The sequence below is a fragment of the Scyliorhinus torazame genome, chromosome 3 (genome assembly GCF_047496885.1).
Source record: "Scyliorhinus torazame isolate Kashiwa2021f chromosome 3, sScyTor2.1, whole genome shotgun sequence".
Classification (NCBI taxonomy): domain Eukaryota; kingdom Metazoa; phylum Chordata; class Chondrichthyes; order Carcharhiniformes; family Scyliorhinidae; genus Scyliorhinus; species Scyliorhinus torazame.
The window spans coordinates 143,412,690-143,438,754 of NC_092709.1; the positions used below are offsets into that span (position 1 = coordinate 143,412,690).

At 48.0% G+C, this 26,065-nt stretch overlaps 1 protein-coding gene across 1 annotated transcript in view; it reads left to right on the forward strand.

The window, feature by feature from the left end:
- The window catches only part of shroom3 (shroom family member 3), a 646,833-nt gene that overhangs the window by 349,098 nt on the left and 271,670 nt on the right, over positions 1-26,065 (forward strand). The gene's annotated exons all lie outside the window — the stretch shown is intronic.

The window sequence follows — 26,065 nt, forward strand, 5'->3', positions numbered from 1 at the left end:
TCATTGATCACATTCACCCCCTGTTTAAAAAAAAAAACGCATAGTCCGTCGAGGTTGAAGTGGAATTACATGTTCAGTCTTTTGGGTGGTCTGATTGTCCGTGTTGACCTTCTCAGCTCCGGCGGTGGTGCGGCGGATACGGTCGTCCTCAGTGGGGGGTATATCCGGGACCACGGTTGTCTGAGCCTTTGCCTGTGTTGGAGCAGGGGGGTATCCGGGGTGACTAGGGTGATTGGTGCCGGCACCGGCTGGGGGGGAAGGGGGCGCTATGGGGGGGCGCTGTCTGAGTCGGCAGCCAGTGCGGGGAGGACAGCGTCGGTAGAAGGGGGGCGTTGGTGGGAGAGCCAGCGGGTGCCAGGTCTCGCAGGAAAAGTGTCTTGCCTGCCGTTGAGGTGCTTGACGTAGGCGTATTGAGGGTTTGCCTGTAGCAGTTGGACCCTCTCGACTAGTGGGTCTGTCTTATGGCTCCTCACGTGCCTCCGGAGTAGAACTGGTCCCGGAGTCGTCAGCCAACGTGGAAGCGAGACCCCAGAGGTGGACTTCCTGGGGAAGACAAACAAACGGTTGTGAGGGGTCTCGTTCGTGGCCGTACAGAGGAGCGACCTAATGGAGTGTAGGGTATCGGGTAGGACCTCCTGCCAGCGGGTGGTTGGGAGACGTCTTGACCGTAGGGCTAGAAGGACAGCCTTCCAAACTGTCGCGTTCTCCCTCTCCTCCTGCCTGTTTCCCCGTGGGTTATAGCTGGTCGTTCTGCTCGAGGCGATGCCCTTGTTGAGCAGATATCGACACAGCTCATCGCTCATGAATGATGTACCCCGGTCGCTGTGGATATAAGCGGGGAAACCAAACAGGGTGAAGATGCTGTGCAGTGCCTTGATTACGGAGGCCGAGGTCATATCGGGGCAGGGGACAGCGAATGGGAAGCGGGAGAATTCATTGATGACAGTGAGGAAATAAACATTGCGGTTGGTGGATGGAAGGGGCCCTTTGAAGTCCACGCTTAGTCGCTCAAAGGGCCCAGAGGCCTTTCCCAGGCGAGCCTGTCTGGTCGGTAGAAGTGCGGTTTGCACTCCGCACAGATCTGGCAAGCCTTGGTCATGGCCTTGACCTCCTCGGTGGAGTAAGGTAGGTTTCGGGACTTGATGAAGTCAGCAAGCCGGGTGACCCCTGGGTGAAAGAGGTCATCATGGATGGCCCTCAGGCGGTCTTTCTGCGCGTTGGTGCACGTGCCGTGAGACAGGGCATCTGGGGACTCGTTGAGCTTCCCCGGACGATATGTAATATCGTACGTATAGGTGGAGAGTTCTATCCTCCACCTCAGAATTTTATCATTCTTTATTTTGCCCCGTTGTGCATTATCGAACATAAAGGTGACCGACCGTTGGTCGGTGATGAGGGCGAACCCCCTACCAGCTAGGTAGTGCCTCTAGTGCCGCACGGCCTCCACTATGGCTTGTGCCTGCTTCTCGACTGCAGAGTGCCAGATTTCCGACGCGGTGAGGGTTCGGGAGAAAAACGCTACTGGTCTGCCTGCCTGGTTGAGGGTAGCATCCAGGGCGACGTTTGATGCATCCCTTTCTATTTGGAAGGGGATGGTTTCGTCCACCGCGTGCATGGCGGCCTTGATGATATCGGCTTTGATACGACTGAAGGCCGACTGAGCCTCAACCGTCAGGGGAAAAACCGTGGTTTTAATGAGTGGTCGGGCTTCGTCCGCATATCTGGGGACCCACTGGGAGTAATAGGAAAAGAACCCCAAGCACCGTTTGAGTGCCTTGAGGCTACGGGGGAGGGGAAGTTCCTTAAGGGGGCATGCGGTCGGGGTCTGGGCCTAGGACCCCGTTTTCCACGACGTAGCCGAGGATGGCTAGGCTGGTTGTGTGGAAAACGCATTTCTCTTTGTTGTATGTCAGATTGAGGGTCTGGGCGGTCTGGAAGAACTCCCTCAGGTTTGCGTCGTGGTCCTGCTGGTCATGGCCGCAGATGGTGACGTTGTCCAAGTACGGGTATGTAGCCTGTAAGCCGTACTGGTCCACCATTTGATCCATCGCGCTTTGAAAAACAGAGACCCCATTTGTGACGCAAAAAGGGACCCTGAGGAAGTGAAAAAGCCAACCGGCTGCTTCGAAGGCCGTGTAGGGGCGGTCCTCCGGGCGGATAGGGAGCTAATGATAGGTGGATTTTAGATCGTCCATGGAGAATACCCGATACTGGGCGATTTGGTTCATAATTTCTGCTATGCGGGGAAGTGGGTATGCGTCGAGTTGCGTAAAACGGTTTATGGTCTGACTATAGTCCACCACCATTCGTTGCTTTTCCCCAGACCGGCTACCAATACTTGTGCTCTCCAAGGGCTGTTGCTAGCCTCTATGACCCCTTCTTTTAGTAGTCGCTGAACCTTTGACTTGATGAAAATCATGTCTTGGGCACTGTACTGCCGACTCCTGGTGGCGACGGGCTTACAGTCGGGAGTGAGGTTCGCGAAGAGTTGGGGGGGGGTGCAACTTTAAGTGTCGCCAGGCTACATACCGTGAGTGGGGGCAGGGGTCCGCTGAACTTCAGTGTCAGGCTTCGGTGGCTGCACTGAAAGTCCAGACCGAGCAGCAGGGGGGCGCAGAGGTGAGGGAGGATATAAAGTTTAAAACGGACGTAATCGGCGCCTTGAATTGCGAGGTTCGCGACACAATACCCCGTGATTTGGACCGAATGAGACCCAGATGCGAGGGCGATAGTTTGGGAAGCGGGATAGGTGCGCAAGGAGCAGCGTCTTACCGTGTCTGGGTGAACAAAGCTCTCTGTGCTCCCGGAGTAAAATAGGCAGGGGGTGTCGCGACCGTTGATTTGGACCTGCATCATTGAGTTCCGCAGGTGCTTCGGCCGTAATTGATCGCGAGTGATCGCTCCCAGTTGCGGGTAGTCAGAGTCCTCGGTTGAGTCGGACTCACAAAATGGCTAGCGGGAGTCACAAAATGGCCGCCGCCGTCGGTCGCACGTGTCGGATTTTGAAGATGGCCGCCACCAAGATGGCCGCCCCCATGACTCGCACGAGGCCGATGACGTGTCAGAAGTGGGCGTGTCCGGCCGGCGCGCAGCCACGTTGTGGGGCCTGTGGGCCCAGGAGTTCGATTTCTGGGCCCGATGAGACTTTTGTTTCTGGCCTTTGGGCCCAACCAGGCAGACCTTTGCGAAGTGCCCCTTGTTTCCGCAGTCGTTGCAGATAGCGGAGCGGGCTGGGCAACGCAGGCGTGGGTGTTGGCCTTGCCCACAGAAATAGCACGGTGTGCCCTCGGTGTGAGCGGGTCGCTGCGCGGTGCAGGCTTGTAGCGTGGCCGAGTCTGGAGGGGATCGAGAGGGGTTCGCAAGGTCTGCGGAGTACATGCGGAGATTATAGTGGGCCGCTTCCAGAGAAGAGGTAAGCGTTACCGTGCCTTGTAGATCCTTTGCCCCATCTTCTAGGAGCTGCTGCCGGATGTACGTGGATTGGATACCGGACAGGAACGCATCACGAATATGCAAGTTCATATTGACACTACTGCTAATCCTACTATAGCTACCCAGACTCACTAACCAGCTGCTGCAATCCATGTGGTGGGTGTAATATTGAATCAACCCTGTGTCTGTACTCACTGGCTGTCTCCACTGAAAAGAGGCAGATCATGTGTGTGGTGTCCTTTATATATGGGTTGGTGTAATGCCCCCCTGTGATAGTGTCACCTCCGTGTGTATCGTGAATGTCCATTGGTCATGTCCTATCTAACTGATCTATTGGTTGAGTGTGTGTGATGTCACTGGTGCTCCCTCTAGTGTCTAGCTAGCCGACATGCATTTACATTGATGCACATCACCACACCGAGCATGTAGTAAGCTCAGCTTGCAAGGTCCGTCTACTGCAGTCGCTGAGGAGTTCAGATAGGCCTCAAAGCACCGGAGCCAGTATTTAAAAATTTCAGTGGCCTCCAGCGACCGAGCGTCCAGATTGAGCTTCTCCGGCTTTAGTCCGCTGTCCATCTCGACGTATTCTGCTAATTAAATTGAGATACCCTCAATTACGACTCGAGAGAGAAGATTGATAAGTCAAAGGCTTTAATTAGCAGAGAACCAGACAGCTGCCGAGAAGTGTACTCACTGCACGCTGCCCATTGAACATTACCTTATATACAGTTCCCTGGGGGGGCGGAGCCGGAGGCGGAGTCCCCCATGGTTCCAAAACCGGTATTAAAGGGATCATCACATTAAAGGTACAGTTATCATTCATCACACTACTTAAATGCGGGCTGCACTCATCGAACAGAAGGAGCCACAACTGTTTCTGGGATGTTTGGCTGAAAGGAAAAGCACAGCAATTGGAGCAACAGGCAAGAGAGAGGACTCCGAGGTATTCAGCTGTGACTCTGGAAAAGTCAGTGATGGTGGTGGAAAGGAGCAGAGATGCCATGTATCTACAGGATCCAGGAGGCCCTCAGGACACATCCTGACAAGGGAGTGGGAGCATATGGCCAGGGAGGGCAATACCTGGAGTCAGTCCCCAGGAACTTGGCTGCAGTGCCAGAAGAAGTTCAGTGACCTCATACAGAAGGTCAAGGTAAGTAAATGAATTTTCACCTGTCATCTACTGACCGTGTACCACATTGCCATCACTCACCCAAGAGCAATCTCTACCAATCAGAATTTATACCTAATATCCAACATCCAATTTGTGTGCAGCAAGTTTCCACAAACAATAATCTGATTTTTGCAATGTTAATTGATGGACAGCTATCAAGTTCCAATTAGATAATGAATCTGTAATTTATTAGAATCGCAGAATTGTTACAACACAGGAGGAGGCCATTTGATCTGTCGTGTCTGCACCAGTTCTCTGGATAGCCAGCCTAGTGCCGTAACCCTGCACGTTTTTCCTTTTCCAAAAAGTCTAATTACCTTCTGAAAGCTTCAGTTGAACTTGCCTCCATCACACTCTCAGGCAGCGTAATCTAAACCCTAACCTTTTATTGTGTAAAAAAGTTTCTCCTCAAATCACTTTTGCTCCTTTTACTAATTGCTTTAAATCTCTGTCCTCGGGCGGCACGGTGGCGCAGTGGTTAGCGCTGCTGCCTCACGGCGCCGAGGACCCGGGTTCGATCCCGGCCACAGGTCACTGTCCCTGTGGAGTTTGCACATTCTCCCCATGTCTGCGTGGGTCTCACCCCCACAACCCAAAGATGTGCAGGGTAGGCGGATTGGTCACGCTAAATTGCCCCTTAATTGGAAAATAAAAGAATTGGGCACTTAAAATTTTTTTTAAAATTAAATCTCTGCCCTCTTGTTCTCGATCCTTTCACAAGTGGGAACAGTTTCTCTCTATCGCCTCTGTCCAGACAGCTGGCGATTGTGAATGCCTCCATCAAATCTCCTCTCAGCCTTCTTTTCTCCAAGGAAAACAGTCCTTTTTAAAAAATAAGTTTAGAGGACACAATTGCTTTATTCTAATTAAGAGGACCAGCGATGCAACTCCAATACGTTCAGCAACAAACTGGAGAACAGGCCATCCTAGACTGGGTAGTGTGTGACGAGGAAAGAATAATTGGCAATCTAGTTGTGCGAGACCTCTTGGGAATGAGCGACAAGATAGAGAGTGACGTAGTTGATTCTGAGACTAGGGTCCTGAATCTTAATAAAGGAAGTAAAATGGTCTGTGTTGGCTATGATGGATTGGACACACTACTTAAAGGGATGATGATAGACAGGAAATGGCAACATTCGAAGAGCGCATGGGTGAACTGCAGCAATTGTTCATTCCTGACTTGCGCAGAAGTAAAATAGGAAAGATCGCCAAACCATGGCTTACGAGGACAAGTAGAAATAGTATCAGATCCAAGGAAGAGGCAGACAAATTAGGCAGGAAGAAAACCAGACCTGAGGATTGGGGGCAGTTTAGAATTCAGCAAAGGAGAACAAAAGGATTGATTAAGAAAGGGGAAAATAGAGTATGAGAGTCGGCTCACGGGGAACATCCAAAACTAACTGTAAAAGTTTCCATAAGTATCTTAATTGAAAAAGATTGGTGAAGGCAAATGTAAATCCCTTACAGTCAGAAACAGGGGAATTTATAACCAGGAAACGAAGAAATGACTGACCAAATATTGACATACACTGGTTCTGTCTTACAAGTAACATACCAGAAATGTTGGGGAACACAGGGTTTAGTGAGAGTGAGGAACTGAAGGAAATCAGTATTAGTCGAGAAATAGTGTTGGGGAAATTGATGGGATTGAAGGCTGATAAATTTACATCACACAGTACTTAAGGAAGTGGCTCTAGAAATAAATTATGCATTGGTGGTCATCTTTCAAGGTTTTATAGACTCTGGGACAGTTCATACAGGTTGGAGGTTGCTAATATAACCCCACTATTTAAAAAGGGAGGTAAAGAGAAAATAGGGAATAATAGACTAGTCAAACTGACGTTGGTAGAGGAGAAAATTCTAAACGTCCATTATCAAAGATTTTATAGCACAGCACTTGGAAAACAGTGGTAGAATCAGAGAGAGTCAGCATGGATTTACAAATCATACTGGACAAATCTACTGCTGGAATTCCTTTGAGGATGTAACTAGCAGAGTTGATGAGGGGGAGCTAATGGATGTGATTTATTTGGACTTTCAGAAGGATTTTGATAAAGTCCCACATAAAAGATTAGCAGGTAAAATTAAAGGACATGCGATTGAGGGTAATGTATTGAGATGGATAGAAACTAGTTGGCAGACAGGAATCAAAACTGGTTGGCAGACAGGAAACAAACAGTTGGAATAAAATGGTCTTTTTCCGAATGGCAGGTAGTTTCTAGTGGGACATGGCAAGGATCGGTGCTAGGACCCCAGCTATTCACAATATATATTAATGATTTAGATGAGGGAATTAAATGTAATATCCCCAAACTTGGAGATGACACAAAGCTGAGTGGGAGGGTGATTTGTGAGGAGGATACAGAGATGCTGCAGTGTGATTTGGGCAAGCTGCGTGTGGTAGGTTATATTAGGGGTATCACGGTACCTAGGTGGGATGTACCTTATACTGTAGTATGAGTGGTAGAACCTGCCTGCTGGTTCCGCCCAGCAGGCGGAGCATAAGAGTCTGTGTTTCACCCACAGCAGTCATTCTGTACTGGAGCTGCTGGGGTAACTACTTGTTCATTAAAGCCTTCAATTGGACTACAATCTCGCTTCAGTAGTGATTGATCGTGCATCGCTGCGTGAGTGGGCAATGCATGGCAGATCAGTATAATATGGATAAATGTGGGGTTATCCACTTTGGTAACAAAAACTGGAAGGCAGCTTATTATCTCCGTGGCCATAAATTAAGAGAGGGGAATGTGTAACGAATGACACCTGGGTGTCCTAGCTCACCAATCGCTAAAGGTAAGCACACAGGTGCAGCAGGTGGTAAAGAAGGCAAATGTTATGTTGACCTTCACAGCGAGAGAATTCGAGTACAGGAGCAGGGATGTCTTGCTGCAGTTATGTCTTGATGAGGCCACACCTGGAATATTGTTTGCTGTTTGGTCTCCTTACCTGAGGAAGGATAATCTTTCTACAGAGGGAGTGCAGTGAAGGTTTACCAGACTGATTCCTGGAATGGCTGGACTGAGGTACGAAGAGAGATTAGATCAGTTAGAAATATATTCGCTGGAGTTCAGAAGAATGAAACCTATAGAATTCTAAACGGACTAGACAGGATAGATGCAGGAAGGATGTTCCCAATTGTGGTGTGTCCAGAACCAGGGGTCACAGTCCAAGGATACAGGGTAAACGTTTTAGGACTGAGATGAGGAGAAATTTCTTTACCCAGAGAGTGGTGAGCTTGTGGAATTCGCTGCCGCAGAAAGTAGTTGAGGCCAAAATATTGTATGTTTTCAAGAAGGAGTTAGATATAGCTCTTGGGGCTAATGGGATGACAGGATATAGGGGGGGAAAGTGGGATCAGCCACGATCATATTGCATGATGGAGCACGCGTGAGGGGCCGAATGGTCTACTCCTCCTATTTTCTATGTTTCTGTGGTTTTACAGAACTATTATCATTGTTCTGACATTGCTATAACACTTGTTTCTTTTACGTTTGTGTCCAGTTTAATGAAGCAGATTAAATTAGTAATTAATAAATGACTGTCTCTAGGATGTTAACTTCAGCAGTTTAAAATGCAGTGAGTTTGTAATCCTGCCAGTCCAGACAGTCCAATTTGGAGTATTGTTTTACATTAAGTCTCGGAATGTAAAGGTGGAGACCTGTATTGACAAAGAACTGAGCAACCTGTGAATAGACCAGAGGCTATGCCTTTTCAGGTCAGCTTAATTTCTATTAATAAATAACCATTAAATTGGTACGGGGAAAGTTGTAAAGTAATCATTACACAATTGAATAGGATCAGGTTTCCAAAGAAATACAATTGACCATACTGACCTAGATAATTTGGTATAGAGAATGCGTCCAAAATATCATTAAAATAGTGTAAAGTTGTTTTATTTAACATTTTTTAAGTGCAGCAGTTAATCAGAGCACATTTTATACATGTCATTATTTTTCAACACAAAGCAATCCAAAATTGTAGCATGGGGAGCTGAGAAGGTCTTCATGGTGTTACTTGACCTCTCAAGTTACCACTGCACTGAAATCCGTTTGCAGGAAGTAAACATCCAGAATAGGAACACTAATATTCGGACACACCTTTTGACCAAATTGAATGAATTTAAATTGTGAGTGACTATTACAACACCATTTTCCCACACTCTGGCAGATATTTCTCTTTTAAAGAGTTTTTTTTTTAACCAGTTTCATTGCTGAACTCATGAAATTACTGTGATCTATGAAAAGGTTTAAGCTTCCTCCCAGATAGCATGGCCAAGTCTGTTTTATTCAGTTAAGACCTATCATCTGTTTAGTGTGCAGTATAATCATTCTAGCCTACAAAGGAGCCAAACAGGATGTGAATGCTTTAATGATGGTCAAAGCACATTTCGGTTTATTGTTGGATCATTCACTATGTGGAAAGTCTCCGGTAAGCTCTGAGGTGAGGGATTGTAAAACAACGGAAGCCGTAACGGGGGAGTGAATTTGGTTAATATGGACAATAACCACAATGTTAACAGGCGGAATCAGAGGTGAGCTCCCCAAAATGATACGCTGACTTGCACTTTCTGATCATTTAAAAGATGATAGCTAGGATGAAATTATTTTAAATACCTGTAAGGCCTTGCAACCTGCAGCAAGTGTTAAAATACAGAAACATCTATATTACTAAGAGTTTAATGGAATCGATGTGTACAGACGTAGAATATGTATAATAAAACAACTTAAGCATTTACTGAAAAATATATCGTTGAATGACATTGGTCACGTAATTGAGAAAAGTTAGTGAGTTATACATGTTTATTGTTTGCCAATAAGTTCTTCTGTGTAGATATTGATTCAGCATTTTCTCTGATAATACCTCTCCTTTAAAGTATCCTTATTAAGTCTAAGAGAAATAAATTATTTTGTTTTACAGGCAGTTGCAAAGGCGGCTGCATGGGATAAATTCCATTTTCGGTTCACTGTGATACGGTGCGATAACAGTTGAAGATGTCCATTATGAACTGTCATACAAAAATGTTAGCGGGTCAATGATTTTATTATGCCATTTATTTCATACATCATTATGTGTTTAAGTATTTTGAAATGTATTGGCTTTAACTCCTAAATCATGGTTGCATGAAGATTTGTAATATTCACAGGGTGCAAGAATTTTTCTGCACTTAACAGATTTGTTTCTCTGTGACTGAATTCCTTTTGATGAAGCATAGCCACTTGGCCAAGGCACTGGAGGATGGTACTTGTACAAGCATGCCTTGATCTGAGCTACTGTTTTCATAGGGTGGGAGCGGAAGAAACAGTCATTGAGCAGCAACTGTCGGGAATAGGCTTTCAGATGATCTCTTCCATGCTCCAGTGTGTACTGGTTGTTTCTCTCAAGTTTGGGAATCTCACAAAGAAACCCTCGGGTGCATGTTGGTAAAGGAAAAAGCAAATTTGCACACAAAATGATAGAGGTCTGTCAATTAGCAAAGTCCCATAATAAATGAGGATATTCAGACCATCTTAATTCTTCAATGCAATAGTATCCTGAAGTCTTCAATTTTTAGCATTGAATGATTCCAGATTTTTGTCTTTGCTGATCTATCCAGGAGTCTATGCCATATATCGATCGGTTTTTGATGAAAGATTTCCTGATATCAATCCTCAATTTGACTTTCACTTGTGATTTGATCTCACAATCTATGTTGAAATAATATTCATAATTTGCTTTTGCGTGCATTAAACCATCTTGATCAACTCTTGGAAGCCACCCCTCCAGAATGAGATGCCAAGAATTTACCCTAGAGATCAGTGTCCTGGATGTTCTCACTGTGTCCAACACTGAACCTCTTCCTCTTGTCTCAGTGATCAAAACTGATCATAATGCTCAAGTTGTGGTTTGACTACTGTTCTGTCTATATGTTTTCAACATTCTGTTTTGTTTTAGTTGCTGCTGTGCATTGGTTGGAAGTGTTGGGCATTGGGCCTGCTGTGACTGTTAACTTTCTTTCAGCTTCACCATTCTCTTCTTCAATGACATTCACAAAGCCCCAGGTTTTTAGCCCCAGGTTGAGTTCACAGAGTTGGAAGATTTCCCGTCTCGGTCAACCCAAAGTCTAAAAATGGCTGTCTGCAGAGGCAGTACGCTGAAATAGAAGTTGGGTGGGCGATCCCAGGATGAGTGTGGGGCCTGGCCTGTGCAGAAGTAGGCTGGGCACAAGGCCTGCCGATGTGTTCCAGCAAGCTGTTTGAATAAATAAAAAGTCAAACAAAAAACATCCCTCCAGCTCTCATCCCCACACACCCACTCTGCCCGATTCATGGCAATCCATACCCCCTACCAACCCCATCACCCCTATGGCAACTAAGTGCCAATCCATGCCACCCCATAACGCCCACCCACCGTCTTTGCCGTTGCCCCTTTCCATGTCAACTCACTTACCATTCTTTGACACTTCCTTGACAGCTTGACACTTCCTTGACATCTTGGCACTTGGCAGCTTGGTAGTTCTTGGACAGTTGAACACTTCATGGACAATTTGACAGTTTTGTTGAGTTTGTGCATGAAAAGTGCATTATTATGTTTAATTTTAGTGATCCCAAGGGGTAGGTTGCATCTCCAAAGGGATACCCTGGCTATTAAAATGAATCCAAGTCCAGACCTCTTACCTGGTATGTTCTGCACACTCTAGGATTAATGTGACAAGCATTCAAAAATTGAAAGTCAGTGGGGGAAGCTGGTGATTTAAATGATCAGCTGCCTTCATGAATTGCCATGTGCGAACACAGGCCCAACTCCAGTCCCACCCCCGTGAAGTTGGGAAATGCCGGATTTGGGATAAAGACTCAGAGATTTCATCTATTTCCTGGATTTTTGTCACGATCTATCAAGGAAAAAGTCTGGGCCAAAGTTTGTGTATTATTATTCCTTCCTTTGTGCATTACCTTGTACTTTCCTGCATTAAACGTCACCTACCATTGATCTGCCTACATTGTTATGTTGGGTCACTCTGTAATATGGAATTGATCTGATTCCAGTACACCTTCCAGTTAAGTAACAACAAATTTAAGATACTGAATCAGAATCTCCCACATACTTGAGAAACAATGGCCGGGATTCTCCGAGCCCGCGCCGGCTCGGAGAATCGGAGTTGACGCCGAGACGGTCCGCTACGCCGGGACGCGATTCCCCGGCGACCGGAGAATCGGCGCCAGCCGCGCGCCATCAACGCAGCGCCGGTCGGGGGCCATTGAAAGAGGCCCCCGCGGCGATTCTCGGCGGTCGACTGGCCGAGTTCCCGCTGGCATGGTTCTAACATGGTTCCACCCGGCAGGAGCTCGGACCCGTGACCGCGGTGGCCGTTGTGGTTGGGGGGGGGGGGGCCTCCACGGTGACCAGGCCCGCGATCGGGGGCCACCAATCGGCGGGTATGCACGATCCAGAGGGGGGCCTCCCTTCTTTCACGCCGGCCCGCTGTGTGGCTCCGCCATGTTGCGCGGGACCGGCGCGGAAGCGGCCGCTGCGGCCACTGCATATGCGCGGACCCGCAGCCGGCAGTGCAGGGCCACGTATCGACGCTGGCGCTGCGTGCAGCACTCCGCGCCGCGCTGGCCTCCTGTGGGCCACGGAATCGCTGGGCCAGGAGGCCCTTTCATGCCGCCGTATTGCAGAATCCCGGCCAATATTGGGCCCAACACGAAGTCCTGGGACACAAAACCCAGAACTTTGTTCCCTCTACAGAATTGCCTGCCCAACCCCCTCCCACCCTGGCGTAATTCCTCCAAAGACTACTTGTTTTCAGTCTTTCGGCCACTTTCTTACCCATTCCCAATGTTTACTGTAAATCCTCAAAGTTTTGAGTTTGATTAATATCATGTGAGAGTTTGTCATATGATTTATGAAAGTTTAGGTTAACTGTGCCATAGGGCTTTTCACAATCAATTTGGAATATTCCTTCCTCAAAGAAATTGAAGATGCTGGAATCTGAAACAAAAACAGAAAATGCTGCACAATCTCAACAGGGTGACAGCATCATGCATGACAGCATGGGCGGCACGGTAGCACAGTACTGTTGCTTCATAGCGTAAGGGTCCTCGGTTCGATTCCCGCTTGGGTCACTGTCTGTGAGGCGTCTACATGTTCTCCCCGTGTCTGCTTGGGATTCCTCAGGGTGCTCCGGTTTCCTCCCACAAGTCCCAAAAGACGTGCTTGTTAGGTGAATTAGATATTCTGAATTCTCCCTCAGTGTACCCGAACAGGCACTGGAGTGTGGTGACTCGGGGCTTTTCACAGTAACTTCATTGCAGTGTTAATGTAAGCCGACATGTGACACTAATAACGATTATTATTATCTGTGGAGAGAGAAGGGAGCTAATGTTTTGAGTCTGGATGACTCTTTGTCAAAGCTTTTTTTAAAATAAATTTAGAGTATCCAGTTCTTTTTTTTCCAATTAAGGGGCAATAGTATACAAGATTATGAGGGGCGTGGATAGGGAACAGTTGCTCCCCTTATTTGAAGGGTCGGTTACGAGGGGACACAAATTCAAGGTGAGGGGTGGGAGGTCTAGGGGGCATTTGAGGAAAAACATTTTTACCCAGGGTGGTGACGGTCTGGAACGCACTGCCTGGCAGGGTAGCAGAGGCGGGTTGCCTCACATCCTTTAAAATGTACCTGGATGAGTACTTGGCACGTCTTAACATGGGTTAACTGCTGGCAAATGGGATCAGATCAGGTGCCTTTCATGCGGCGGTGCAGACTCGATGGGCTGAAGGGCCTTTTCTGCACTGTATTTTTCTGTGATTCTGTGAATTTAGTGCGGCCAATTCACTTACCCTGCACATCTTTTTGGGTTGTGGGGGTGAGACCCATGCAGACACTGGGAGAATGTGCAAAATCCACATCGACAGTGACCTGGGGCCGGGATCGAACCCGGGTCCTCAATGCTGTGAGGCAGCAGTGCTAACCACTACACCAGCTTACCTCCCTAACTCTTTGCCAAAACTGGAGATAACTGGAAAGAGGGTCAATTCATACTGTTGTGGGGGCGGGGGTGGGCAGCGTGGAGCTGTGGGGCTGGATAGAGGGCCAGCGATAGTTGGGGACTGACAAAGATGTCATGGACAGAAAGACAAAAGGAACGTAAATGGGGGTGATGAACCCTAAGAAAGGTGGCACATTAAAAGATTAGAATGTGTTAATGGCAGAACAAAAGTAAGCGGTGTGTCAATGGATAACTACGAACATGGAACAGATAGTCCAAGTGGGGTGAGGGGAGGGGGACAATGGTGAGGGAAAAACAGATCGCTGGAAGAAACAAAAATGAACACCCACAGATGAAAATTAGACTAGGGGTTTAAACTTGGCTGATCTGATTCATCCCCTTTTTGAGAATGGGCTCAGGGCGGCACGGTGGCTGAGGACCCGGGTTTGATCCCGGCCCCAGGTCACTGTCCGTGTGGATTTGTGCATTCTCCCCGTGTCTGCGTTGGAACCACCCCCATAACCCAAAAGATGTGCAGGTTAGGTGGATTGGCCAGGCTAAATTGCTCCTTAATTTCAAAAAATATAATTGGGTACTTTAAATTTATTTTTCAAAAAAGATTTGGGCATTGCTTTTGCTTCTTTCCGACGCATTGGTACTGTCATAATATACACATCAGTATATGTTGGTGCAGAGACACACACTGACTGACACACTGCAAGACCAATCAATACACACAACACAGCAGCCAATCACCAGTTAGGGCACGGTCACTATAAAGACAGAGGGCACTAGTTTTCCAATTCATTCGGGATGCAGCCTCTGTGACAGACAGAGCCCGCAGTCAGTAGCACAAACATCCATCATGTGCTAGCAGTATAGGCTGGTCAGGTTAGGCATAGGTCTTGTTGCTGCTAACTTTAGCCTTAGTTTAATTGCTCTGTTCTATCACCTTTGCTCTTGAGTCGCCAGGTATCTTTCTGATACCGCCACGGGGTTCAAGTCCGAGTAATGATCAATAAGCCAACACACCGCTGAGTAAGAGTTAAATCAACGCACATTTATTATATACAATATTCAATACATATGTATAAATTCTACGTCTAAGCTACTTCCTACAACAGGCCAATACTTAACTTTGGAAATGGCCCACCAGGTCAGGGAAACGAATGGCCTTTCGTTTGGGTTCTGAGCCTGCGGGATTCTAAGCTGGTACAGATCGATAGCTAGGAGCGCCTATCTCGTAGCAAGCGTTGAAGTAGGACTTACGATTTGAGCGGCTGTTGCAGAAGGCTAGCAGAAGGGTCACAGGAGGGTGCAGAAGGGGTAGCAGAAGGGTCGATTTGAACTTGGACTCTATTCTTATAGTCCCCAGGGGCTTCCCACCTTTCGGGGCGGACCCTGTACCTGGTCCCAAGTGATTGGACTTCATCCCAATCACTTGGTTCGATATTCTCCAATGCTGGAGCGATTCCTTGATCGATGGGCGGTCTTGGGGTGATCGTTCACCTCCCTTTGTGTAGGCTCCTGTTGGCGCTGAAAAGTCTGGGTTGGCTTTGTGTGTCTAAATTGTTGCACATTGTTCCCGGGGATTGCTCATTAGTATTCAGATGGCTGGTGTTTTGTTGTGCTGATGGCTGCTGGTATCAATCTTGTCTGGCCTTCCCAGAGGTGAATACACAGTTTACCTGCAGCTGCTTGTTTTAGTCCTGTTGGCTGAATTTCCCATCAGCCTTTTTCCGTTCGCCATTTTAAATCGGGGTTAGCCATTCTAAATCGGGAGTTAGCCATTTTAACTGGCTACATTCTCTCCTTGTGATCCTAATGCGAAGTGTGAAGGATCACATCATTATGTTGCTTTCCATTCCCTGACCGGGGGCGGGGGGGGGGGGGCACTTCCTTCATGGCCTCTGCACTGACCATAGCTATGCACAAACATTTTTTAACTAACAATTCTAAGGGCGCTATGTCAGACAGGGACATGCATTGCAAAACAACAAACTGGGAACCTCTAACTTATTCTTAATATACTACACTCACTTAAACATTCCATTATCCTACCTTCCTCAATCATACAACAAAATCATAGCATTTCATACAGTCTTTCCTGGCTTGGCAGTCAAGCTCAGGATCATACAATTTGCTCATGAAAAAGTTATTTACAGTTCTTTATTTACAATTACAATAAACGCAAGTGAATGTATTTTATTATAGATCACGGGGGTCGGGTCGTAACCGAACATAGGGGATCTGATCCTATATACCGGGGTTCGAGCGCGGTAGGCTCTCCTTCTCCATTTCCGTAGACGCATAGTCTGCACGATGCAGCAGAGTATCGCCAACGTTAGTAGTGTTTCGATCACATAGGACAGGGAGGACCAGGTTATGAACCTGGCAGACCAAGATGATGTAGTGTCACTGGGTACTGCGGGATAGTGAAACATTAACGGCTGGGGGTCTTGAAGTCATGGGGTTCGCGGTCACGCGCAACCAAATGTCCAATAGCACAAGAGCGATCCACTTGAAGGAAGTCCTCATGGCTGTTCTCTTTCCTTTTCTTTCTTTGTTTTCTCCGGTCCTGGAGATTCTGGAGTTCTGTAGAAACAAGCATAGTGTCTGTAACTATCTTTGTTTAATATCTGGTACGCTAGTGTGTCTGTCCTGTAGTGCCAATTACTCCCTTTATTGGTCACTATGTGTGACTCCCTCATTTTTTTTTTCAAAAACAGATTTTAGGACGTGGCACACTTCCCAATAATGAACCAGTGCTGATTTAGCATCCAAATGTTCCAGGATGTAAATAGCAGATGGCTGGCAACCTAAAGGTTACCTAAACAAACAAAACTTTTTGAACTGAAAAATGCCAAAGTGAGGTGCGTATGGGCTGCGACGGGTACGATTTGGATGGAGTCCCCGGGTAGGAGGGCTACCAATGCCATGTCTCCCCTACCCGAGCGTAGTTGACCAGAGGGGGGGTTCCCAGGCAGGGCGGATCCCAAGCCGTTTCTCCACTGCCTGAGCAACCGACAAGAACGGGCAAAAATGTAGTCATCGTGGTGGGGCTGCCGTAGTGGTTCTATCCTTCGAACCAGAAGGGCAGTTACGAACGGGCGTCTGGTTCCGTAACCAGTCTCTGCAGACAAGCTCTCAGAGGTTTCTGCTGAACTAATGGTGAGTCTCTGTAGACAAGTCCTCAGATGTTTCGGCCGAATAGGCATGGGGCAGTGAGAAAAATATTCTCCTGTCGTACATACAACATTTAACAAACTTACACACAACATAAAACATTCTGCAGGTTCCATCAGAAAGGACAACACTTCTCCCAAACGGTTCCTTTTAAAACATCATCTGGACACCTCAGTTCTCGGTTGCGAACAGGGTCGCAAAGGGGTTCTCGGTTTGGGAGTCAGACCCGAGGTCGTCACCTTCTCCCGGGTGCCAAACTCTGGAGTGGATTAGGGCTGAAAGGGCTGCATCGTGTTAGTTGGGGTTGCTCTCGTCGTTGCGGACGAGTCGGTATGAGTTGTCACGGTGCCAATAATTGGTGTCTAGTTGGGTGGGGACAAAATCGGGGTCGTCAGTGTGGTTCGGTGGTCGGTGGTGGGGTTTGTTCAGGAAAGTGATCAGGAAGGGATCACTTGGATCGTAGTCGGAGTCGCTGGGTGTGGGTCTGGTTGCATGGGGATAGTAGGGAGGCGTGCTGTGGCTATCGTCCGAGTCACAGTCGCTGTCTCTGCTGCTGCAGTCTGTGGGCGTTCCGGGACGGAGTGTATTTTTCAGGGGTGGAGTCGAGGTCGAGTCCGTGGCTGGGCTGGATGTGGTGGGGTTGGTAGGGTTACGTTGGCTGTGGGCGGGGTGTGGTGTGCTGCGTCGAGCATGACGTGGTGTGCATGGTTCGACTGTGTTCCATATGCCTTCAGCTGGTTTATATGAAACCACGCAGTCTTACCATTGGGGTACATTATTTTATAAATGGAAGGGCTTACTTTATCCGCAATGGAATACGGACCCGAGTATTTTGGTGACAGGAATGTGCTGGGGTTATATACAGAGAGCATCACTTGCTGTCCGATATTATACTCAGTCGCATGCACTGTCTTGTCGAAACAAGCCTTGCTCTGTTTCTTTCTGGTGCCCAAGTTTACTGCGGCTGCTAACTGAGCCGTTTTAACATTTGCAACTAATTGCTCCACGGCTTTCTCGTGTGTGAGGACCGTCACTTCGGGGCTGGTCAGGTCCAAACCTAACAAATATTCTGTGCCTTTCATGGGGCGTCCGGTCATGAGGGTGTGTGGGGTGTAACCTGTGGAAGTAGAAATAGTGTTACGCAAAAACATCAGCGCAAAAGGGAGGACTGAGTCCCAAGTGGTGGTGTTCTGCTGGACCATTTTTCTGAGGTTGGTTTTTAGGGTCCGATTCATGCGCTCCACGATACCACTCGACTGTGGGTGGTATGCTATGTGGAATTTTTGGGTGATGCCAAATATCGTGAGGACGTTCTGCATGACCCGTTCCGTAAAATGGGAAACTTGGTCGGATTCAGTGCTGCGGGGGAGTCCCCATCTTGTAAAGATGTGGTGGGACAAAATCTTGGCTGTGGTTTTTGCAGTGTTTGTGCGGGCTGGGAATGCTTCCACCCATTTTGTAAATGTGTCAATTACCACAAGTACATATTTATAGCCATTCCTGCAAGGGGGCAATGGTCCTATAAATTCAATCTGGAGGTTAGTCCAGGGGCTATTAACGGGTCAGGTGTGACTGAGTTGAGCCTTTTTGGCATATCTGTCCGGATTATTCTGCGCACAGATAAGACAATTCTCTATGTAATGGCTTACATCGTCCTTTAAATTCGGCCACCAACAAAGCTGCTTGAGATGGGCTGTAGTGGGATCGATTCCCTGATATCCATGACCGTCATGGAACAAGCAAATCAATTGATTCCTGGCCTGTTCAGGAACCACATAAAGGGTGTCCTTTAACACCACACCGTCATGTGTGGTCAGTGTATTTCTAAACTTCTCGTAGGATGCTGGATACTTTCCTTTTACAATCTCCGTGAGATTGCTGTCCTGCTTCTGGGCCTCCACTAGATCCTCGATCTTTGTCTGTGAGACCTGAACTGCACTCATTGGCACGCTTTCGGGGGGGTTTCCAAAAATACCCATGTCTGGAACCTGCCTTAGCCAGTGCGTCGGCTTTTACATTTCCAGGGGGGGAGGAACGATGGTGGCTGCGGGCTTTGATTATCCCATAAGTCCTGTTCTGGGCTTTTTCTAAAATATGACGGAGCAATGGGGCTGAGGGGAGGGAAACAAATCCTCTTGCTTCCCACAGGGGCAGAAATTCCGTAAGGCTGTTGCAGACATAGAGGCTGTCCGAGTACATGTCTGCTGGGCTGGGGAAGGAATCTGGGTGTTCAACTATATATGCGATGGCCCCAAGCTCTGCTGCCTGCGCGCCTAGGTGTCCGGGTAGTTTTAATGATATTTCCTCGAGGGCGCGTCCCTGCGCATCCTCGACATATATACCGCAACCTGTTATGCGTTTCCCATCCAAGGCTGTGGAAGATCCATCCACATAGATCTTAATGGGCTCACACGTGTCCGTGTGCTGGGGGGTCTGAGTTGAATTACCTATCTTTCTGGGGGGTGTTTTAGCGATAAAGGGGCCTGTGTTGTGGTGTGGAGAGATAATCTCACATTCATGGGGGGTTCCGGGGTACTGTAAATTGTCGGCTAAATAGTTGTGTGTCTTTGTCCTTTTCACAGTGATATCCCGTCCCTGCAAGAGAAGGGTCCATCTAGCTGCTCTTATTTGACTGACGGTACCGTACTTGAGACGTCCGTCCAGTAAAAGTTGGGTGGGGGTGAGTTATGTGAGAATTGTGATGGGGTTCAGTCCGGTAATATACGAAAAGTACTGGACTGCCCAGAAAACTGCGAGCAGGTGCCTCTCGCAGGCTGAAAATCCCTGCTCCACAGCATCTAAAAGTCTGGAGGCGTAAGCTACGGGTCTTAACTGGTCGTGCCGTTCCTGGAGGAGCACGGCCGAAAGGATGCGGTCTGTGGTCGCGACCTCTATGGCGTAAGGGGAAAGCGGGTCTGGAACTTGTAGTGCAGGGGCTGCTATGAGTGCCTGTTTTAAAGAGTCCACAGCATCCGTATGCTGCGGAAGCCATTCCCAGGGGGCTCCCTTCTTTAGGAGGTCTGAGAGGGGTGCTGCCTTGCTGGCGAAACCGTCAATGTGGTTTCGGCAGTAGCCAACCAGTCCTAAAAATGACTGGAGGGCTGAAACGTTCTGGGGAAGGGGCAATTTAGCAATCGAGTCAATCCTTTTATGCTCAATCTCGCGTTTACCGTGCGTGATAATTGTTCCCAAATATATCACTTTTTCTTCCAAAATCTGGGCCTTTTTGGGGTTGACTTTACAACCAAGTGAATGTAATAGCTCCAGGAGTTCGGACAGAAGCTCAATGTGCTCTTCCTTGGTGTCTGTCTGCAGTAGTAGGTCGTCTACATACTGTACCAGACATTTGGGGCGGGAGAATTTGGCTAAACCATTTGCCAGCTGTCGGGGGAAGATGGAGGGGGAGTTGTGGAATCCTTGTGGCAGGCATGTCCACGTGTACTGTTGTGCTTTAAAGGTGAAGGCAAATTTGTACTGCCACCTTTGCCAATGGAATGGACCAGAATCCATTACTGACGTCCAAAACCGTGAAGTATCGGGAATTGAGTCCCTGCTTGAGCATGGTCTCGGGACTTGTTGCTTCGGTGGGGGCTGCTGCGGGGGTGACTGTGTTGAGTTCCCGATAATCGCTGGTCAGCCGCCATGATCCAATTGGCTTTCTCACTGGCCAAATCGGGGCAATATTAGTGGAGGCTACTGATCTAAGTATGCCCTGCTCTAATAAGCTCTCTATTACTTTTGAGGTTTCTCCCTCTGCCTCTTGGGGAAATCCGTACTGTTTTGGGGGTCTAGGGTCAGGTCCTGTTACTTGTACAGAGCCAGTCATCCGTCCACAGTCATGCTTGTGGGTCGCGAATGCTGCCCTGTTCTTTTGCAGAACTGCCCTAACCTGCTTGTCCGTGCTAAGCGTGGTCGGTTTGAACCAAAATTTGCCTACGGCGCTAATTTTGTTCATGTATCCCCTATGTTGAGCGTTACGGGGGCTCTTGCGGATTTTGCCATCTTCCAGACACACTGGTTGACTGGATCAAATGAAAGGTGGTGGGAATTCATGAAATCAATTTCCAGAATGTGTTCTGCTGTGTGGGGCTGGTCAACTAAAACCACGGGGTGCTTGGTGGTGATGGTGCCGATTTGAATGGGTACAGGGGCTGTGATGTGTCCCTGCTGTGAGTGGCCTGTAAAGCCGCTGAGGGTGATAGTGGCTGTAGTGGGCCACGTGTCTTTTTGGAACATGGTGGAGGAATTTATTGTGGTGCGGGACCCTCCTGTGTCCCAGAGAAACTCGATAGGCTGTCCCCGAATCTTTGCTGCAACTACCGGTCGTCCGGACCTATCCCGTACAAGGTTGCAGACCCAACTGGGGGAGCCTGTACACCGTCAGTCCGTTCCGGTCAAGTCCGTCTGATCTGAACGGGTGCTAATGCTATGAATGGGTTCTGTCTTTTTATTAATCAGAGTGCCCGTCTGCTGGGCTCTCTGTGGCTTTTTAGGGGCATTGCACTCTTTTGCCAAGTGTCCCAACTATCCGCAGTTGTAACACTCTTGTGACTTGGGTGGGGGGCTGTTCTTTCCCTCATTCACCCATGCGGGGTTGTGGTGTGTTTTTACTGCCTGCATATCTGCGCCGGCCTGCTTTCCCTCGCTATTCTTAACTACGGGATTACTTTGAACAGATTATTCCCAAATGCGAGACAATCTTTTCACTACCCACTTCTCGTTATGGGCCTCCTCTGAGGGATCATAACGCGTACAAGCTTTCTGTCCTGTTTCTGTGGCATGGGAGATAAGGGTGCGGGTCCATTTGGCCATGTTGTCTGGGGACAAGTGGGCACGGTCTACATCGCCAAAGACTGCTGCAAAGTGAATCTACAGGCGTCCAGCAAACGCTGTGGGGTGCTCAGATTTCTTCTGCCTACATTTGTTGAGGCCATCTACGGGGTCACCCCGGTTATACCCGATCGCATCCAGGATCGCGGTATGCATTTCTGCAAGGGTGCCTCCTCCTACATTCTGTGGGTCGGGAAGGGCTACTGCTACCGACGGATCTAAACTTAAAACTGTGAGCTTTACATGCTCTCGCTCATCCAGGCCGTACATGTGCACCTGATGTCTAACTGTGGCAAAGAAATGGTGGGGGTCTGAGGTGGGGAGGAACGGTGTGATCTTCTCGCACGCGTCCTGTAATTGGGTCACTGTTAAGGGGGTGGAATATAGATATTCCGCATCGTCCGATGTGGCGGTGCGGTGCGTGGTTACAGGGTTCATTGGAGCGTGAACTATCTGCTGTGTGGGGGCTTGGGGCGCTTTTCTCTTTTGTGGCTTCCCCTGCGCACATGTCCCCTGAACATATCTCTGCGCTGTTTCGTGTAACTCTTCCCAATCAGGGCCGTCTTGCTGATCTAACTTTTCCCCAAAGGTTTCCTGAAAACCTTTTTGAACAGAAAGCACTGATTGCAGCTCTGCAATCTGCTTCCGGCACTTTGCGTGATCTAAGGTGCTTTGGCTTTGTTCTGTGGTGGCAGCATGGAGTGCTCTTAATGCTGCCTTTAAAGATCGCTACACTGTCTCTGTAACGCTTCTACCTGTTTTTCTATTTCCTCACGTACCAGGACTGCACGTTGCGTGTCCTGATAGGCCTTTTCGTATTGAGACTGGAAGCTGCTTAAATGTGCCAGACAAGACTGGTGAGCCCGTTTGGTGTCATCCACCTCTCCACCTTTTGCTGCCAGTTTCCTCCTCAATTCTAAATTCTCTCTTTCTACTTCGCTTACATCGACCTTACTCATCCGATGTATGCCCTCAACTTTATTCTGGAGCGTCCTAACGACCTCCTCTGTGCCTCGCAATTGTGCCAAGCAGGACACGATTGCCATCGGCTTGCGAGCTTTTCCCAAGCTCTTTTTGTGGAGCTCGCTCAGGTTCTCCCACCAAGTATGTCCTATACTCCCGAGACCAGATTCCTCGTTATCACAGAAATCATTCCAAAGGGGCCATCCTTTCCCTTTGAGATATTTCCTGATTTCTTCCTCCCAAATGGGAAATTGTCCCACTCTACTGCTGCTGGTCACTGCGACCGCAAATTCCTCAGGATTCATGAGGCGCTGCATTGCCATCCTGCCTATCCGAATGCCTCTTCTTTATTTGGAACAGGGGAGCTAAGGCGGTGCTGTAAATATGGGTACGGCTTTCGCTACTTTCCGATATACAAACTTCCGACAGTTTTGACGCAACAAAAATCTATCAGTTTTACCTTATAGTCCTGTTAGTTACGCATGCATACACACACTTCCGAATTATGACTATTGATCAGAACTGCTTGAACACTTGTGGTTTTCTGTTTCCAATTGGGTTTCTAATTCAAATTCTTGGGTTCTCCCGGAGTGGTTTTCCACTTCTACATCGGGTCCCACCAGGATGTCGCCAAATGTTGCTGCTAACTTTAGCCTTAGTTTAATTGCTCTGTTCTATCACCTTTGCTCTTGAGTCACCAGGTATCTTTCTGATACCGCCACGTGGTTCAAGTAATGATCAATAATCCAACACACCGCTTAGTAAGAGTTAAATCAACACTTATCAATACTTATGTATAAATTCTACGTCTAAGCTACTTCCTACAACTAACAGGCCAATACTTAACTTTGGAAATGGCCCACCAGGTCAGGGAAACGAATGGCCTTTTGTTTGGGTTCTGAGCCTGCGGGATTCGAAGCTGGTATAGATCGATAGCTAGGAGCGCCTATCTCGTAGCGAGCGTTGAAGTAAGACTTACGATTTGAGCGACTGTTGCAGAAGGCTAGCAGAAGGGTCACAGGAGGCTGCAGAAGGGGTAGCAGAAGGGTCAATTTGAACTTGGACGCTATTCTTATAGTCCCCAGGGTCTTCCCGCCTTTTGGGGCGGACCCTGTACCTGGTTCCAAGTGATTGGACTTTGGTTCGATATTCTCCAATGCTGGAGCGATTCCTTGATCGCAGGTGGGGGAGGGGAGTCAATTCAGGACAGTTTAAAAAGAGCAACTTGTCAACTCACTCCCAGTGAGTTCTCCCAGTGAGCCAGAGAAGACACAGCCAGAGTGAGACTGAACCAAGAGTGAGTTTGGGAATTTGAATCTAGGTGGGAATTGAATCCAATCAGTAAGGCAGCTCCTTTTAAATTTCAGGAGTTTAAATTAATTTAAATTAAGCTAGAATTGTGCAGTGTAGGTTAACAAGGGCTGCCCCACCCACTCACATAACTGGTTGGCAGTTAAGTGTCAGTCACTTAAATCTACCTTGATCTAAAAGCAGGTGGGGGAGGGGAGTCAATTCAGGACAGTTTAAAAAGAGCAACTTGTAAACTCACTCCCAGTGAGTTCTCCCAGTGAGCCAGAGAAGACACAGCCAGAGTGAAACAGAACCAAGAGTGCGTTTGGGAATTTAAATCTAGGTGGGAATTGAATCCAATCAGTAAGGCAGCTCCTTTTAAATTTCAGGAGTTTAAATGAATTTAAATTAAGCTAGAATTGTGCAGTGTAGGGTAACAAGGGCTGCCCCACCCACTCTCATAACTGGTTGGCAGTTAAGTATCAGTCACTTAAATCTACCTTGATCTAATAGCAGGTGGGGGAGGGAAGTCAATTCAGGACAGTTTAAAAAGAGCAACCTGTCCTGTAAACTTACTCCCAGTGAGTTCTCCCAGTGAGCCAGAGAAGACACAGCCAGAGTGAGACAGCACCAAGAGTGAGTTTGGGAATTTGAATCTAGGTGGGAATTCAAAGCTGGTTGGGGAGGAAGTGTTTTTTTATCCCTGGTAAGTGCCTGGTAAGTAGTGTTTCTGTTTTTCTGTTTCTTTTCGTTGGTATATTTATTAATTTTTTTCTTCGTTGTTTATTTATTTATTTCATTTTGGGGGGGGGGGAATTGTAATTGTTGAAGTTAACCGAAGGTTTAAGACATGACAGGAGATCTCAGACCCGTGTCATGCTCCTCGTGTGCGATGTGGGAGCTCAGGGACACGTCCACTGTCCCTGGGTCCTTCACGTGCAAGAAGTGTGTCCAGTTGCAGCTCCTGTTAGACCGCTTGGCGGCTCTGGAGCTGTGGATGGACTCACTTTGGAGCATCCGCGATGCTGAGGACGTCGTGGATAGCACGTTTAGCGAGTTGGTCACACCGCAGGTGAAAAGTACTGAGGGAGATAGAAAATGGGTGACCAAAAGACAGAGCACGAGTCGGAAGGCAGTGCAGGTGTCCTCTGCGGTCATCTCCCTGCAAAACAGATATATCGCTTTGGATACTGTTGAGGGAGATGGCTCACCAGGTTCATGGCACCGTGGCTGGCTCTGCTGCGCAGCTGGGCAGGAAGAAGAATGGCAGGGCTATAGTGATAGGGGACTCAATTGTAAGGGGAATAGACAGGTGGTTCTGCGGACGCAATCGAGACTCCAGGATGGTATGTTGCCTCCCTGGTGCAAGGGTCAAGGATGTCTCGGAGCGGCTGCAGGACATTCTGGGGGGGGGGGGGGGGTGAACAGCCAGCTGTCGTGGTGCACATAGGCACCAACGATATAGGTAAAAGACGGGACGAGTTCCTACAAGCTGAATTTAGGGAGTTAGGAGTTAAACTCAAAAGTAGGACCTCAAAGGTAGTAATCTCAGGATTGCTTCCAGTGCCACGAGCTAGTCAGAGTAGGAATGTCAGGATAAAGAGGATGAATACGTGGCTCAAGAGATGGTGCAAGAGGGAGGGATTCAAATTCTTGGGACATTGGAACGGGTTCTGGGGGAGGTGGGACCAGTACAAACCGGACGGTCTGCACCTGGGCAGGACTGGAACCGATGTCCTAGGGGGGGTGTTTGCTAGAGCTGTTGGGGAGAGTTTAAACTAATGAGGCAGGGGGGTGGGAACCGACGCAGGAAGTTGGAAGGTAGTAAAACAGGGACAGAAACAAAAGGCAGGAAGGGGGAAAGTGTAAGGCAGAGAAGCCACAGTCAAAAATCAAAAAGGGCGACAGTACAAGGTATAGTGACTGAGGGGAGCTCAGCGAATAGGACCAGGAATACTAAAAGGAATAAAACGGGAAGTGAAAACATTAATGGTAAGCGACGCGGCAGGTTGTTACATGAAGATATGGGTTCAACGACAAGGAAAATTAGGAGAAAGGTTAAGAGGAAATATAACTTAGGAGAGGTTACTGATCGAGGTGTTAAGATTCAGAACAGGGGTAAAAAAGCCAACATAAGTGTACTTTACCTGAATGCGCGTAGTATTCAGAATAAGGTAAATGAGTTGATGGCGCAAATCATCGTGAATGACTATGATTTAGTGGCCAT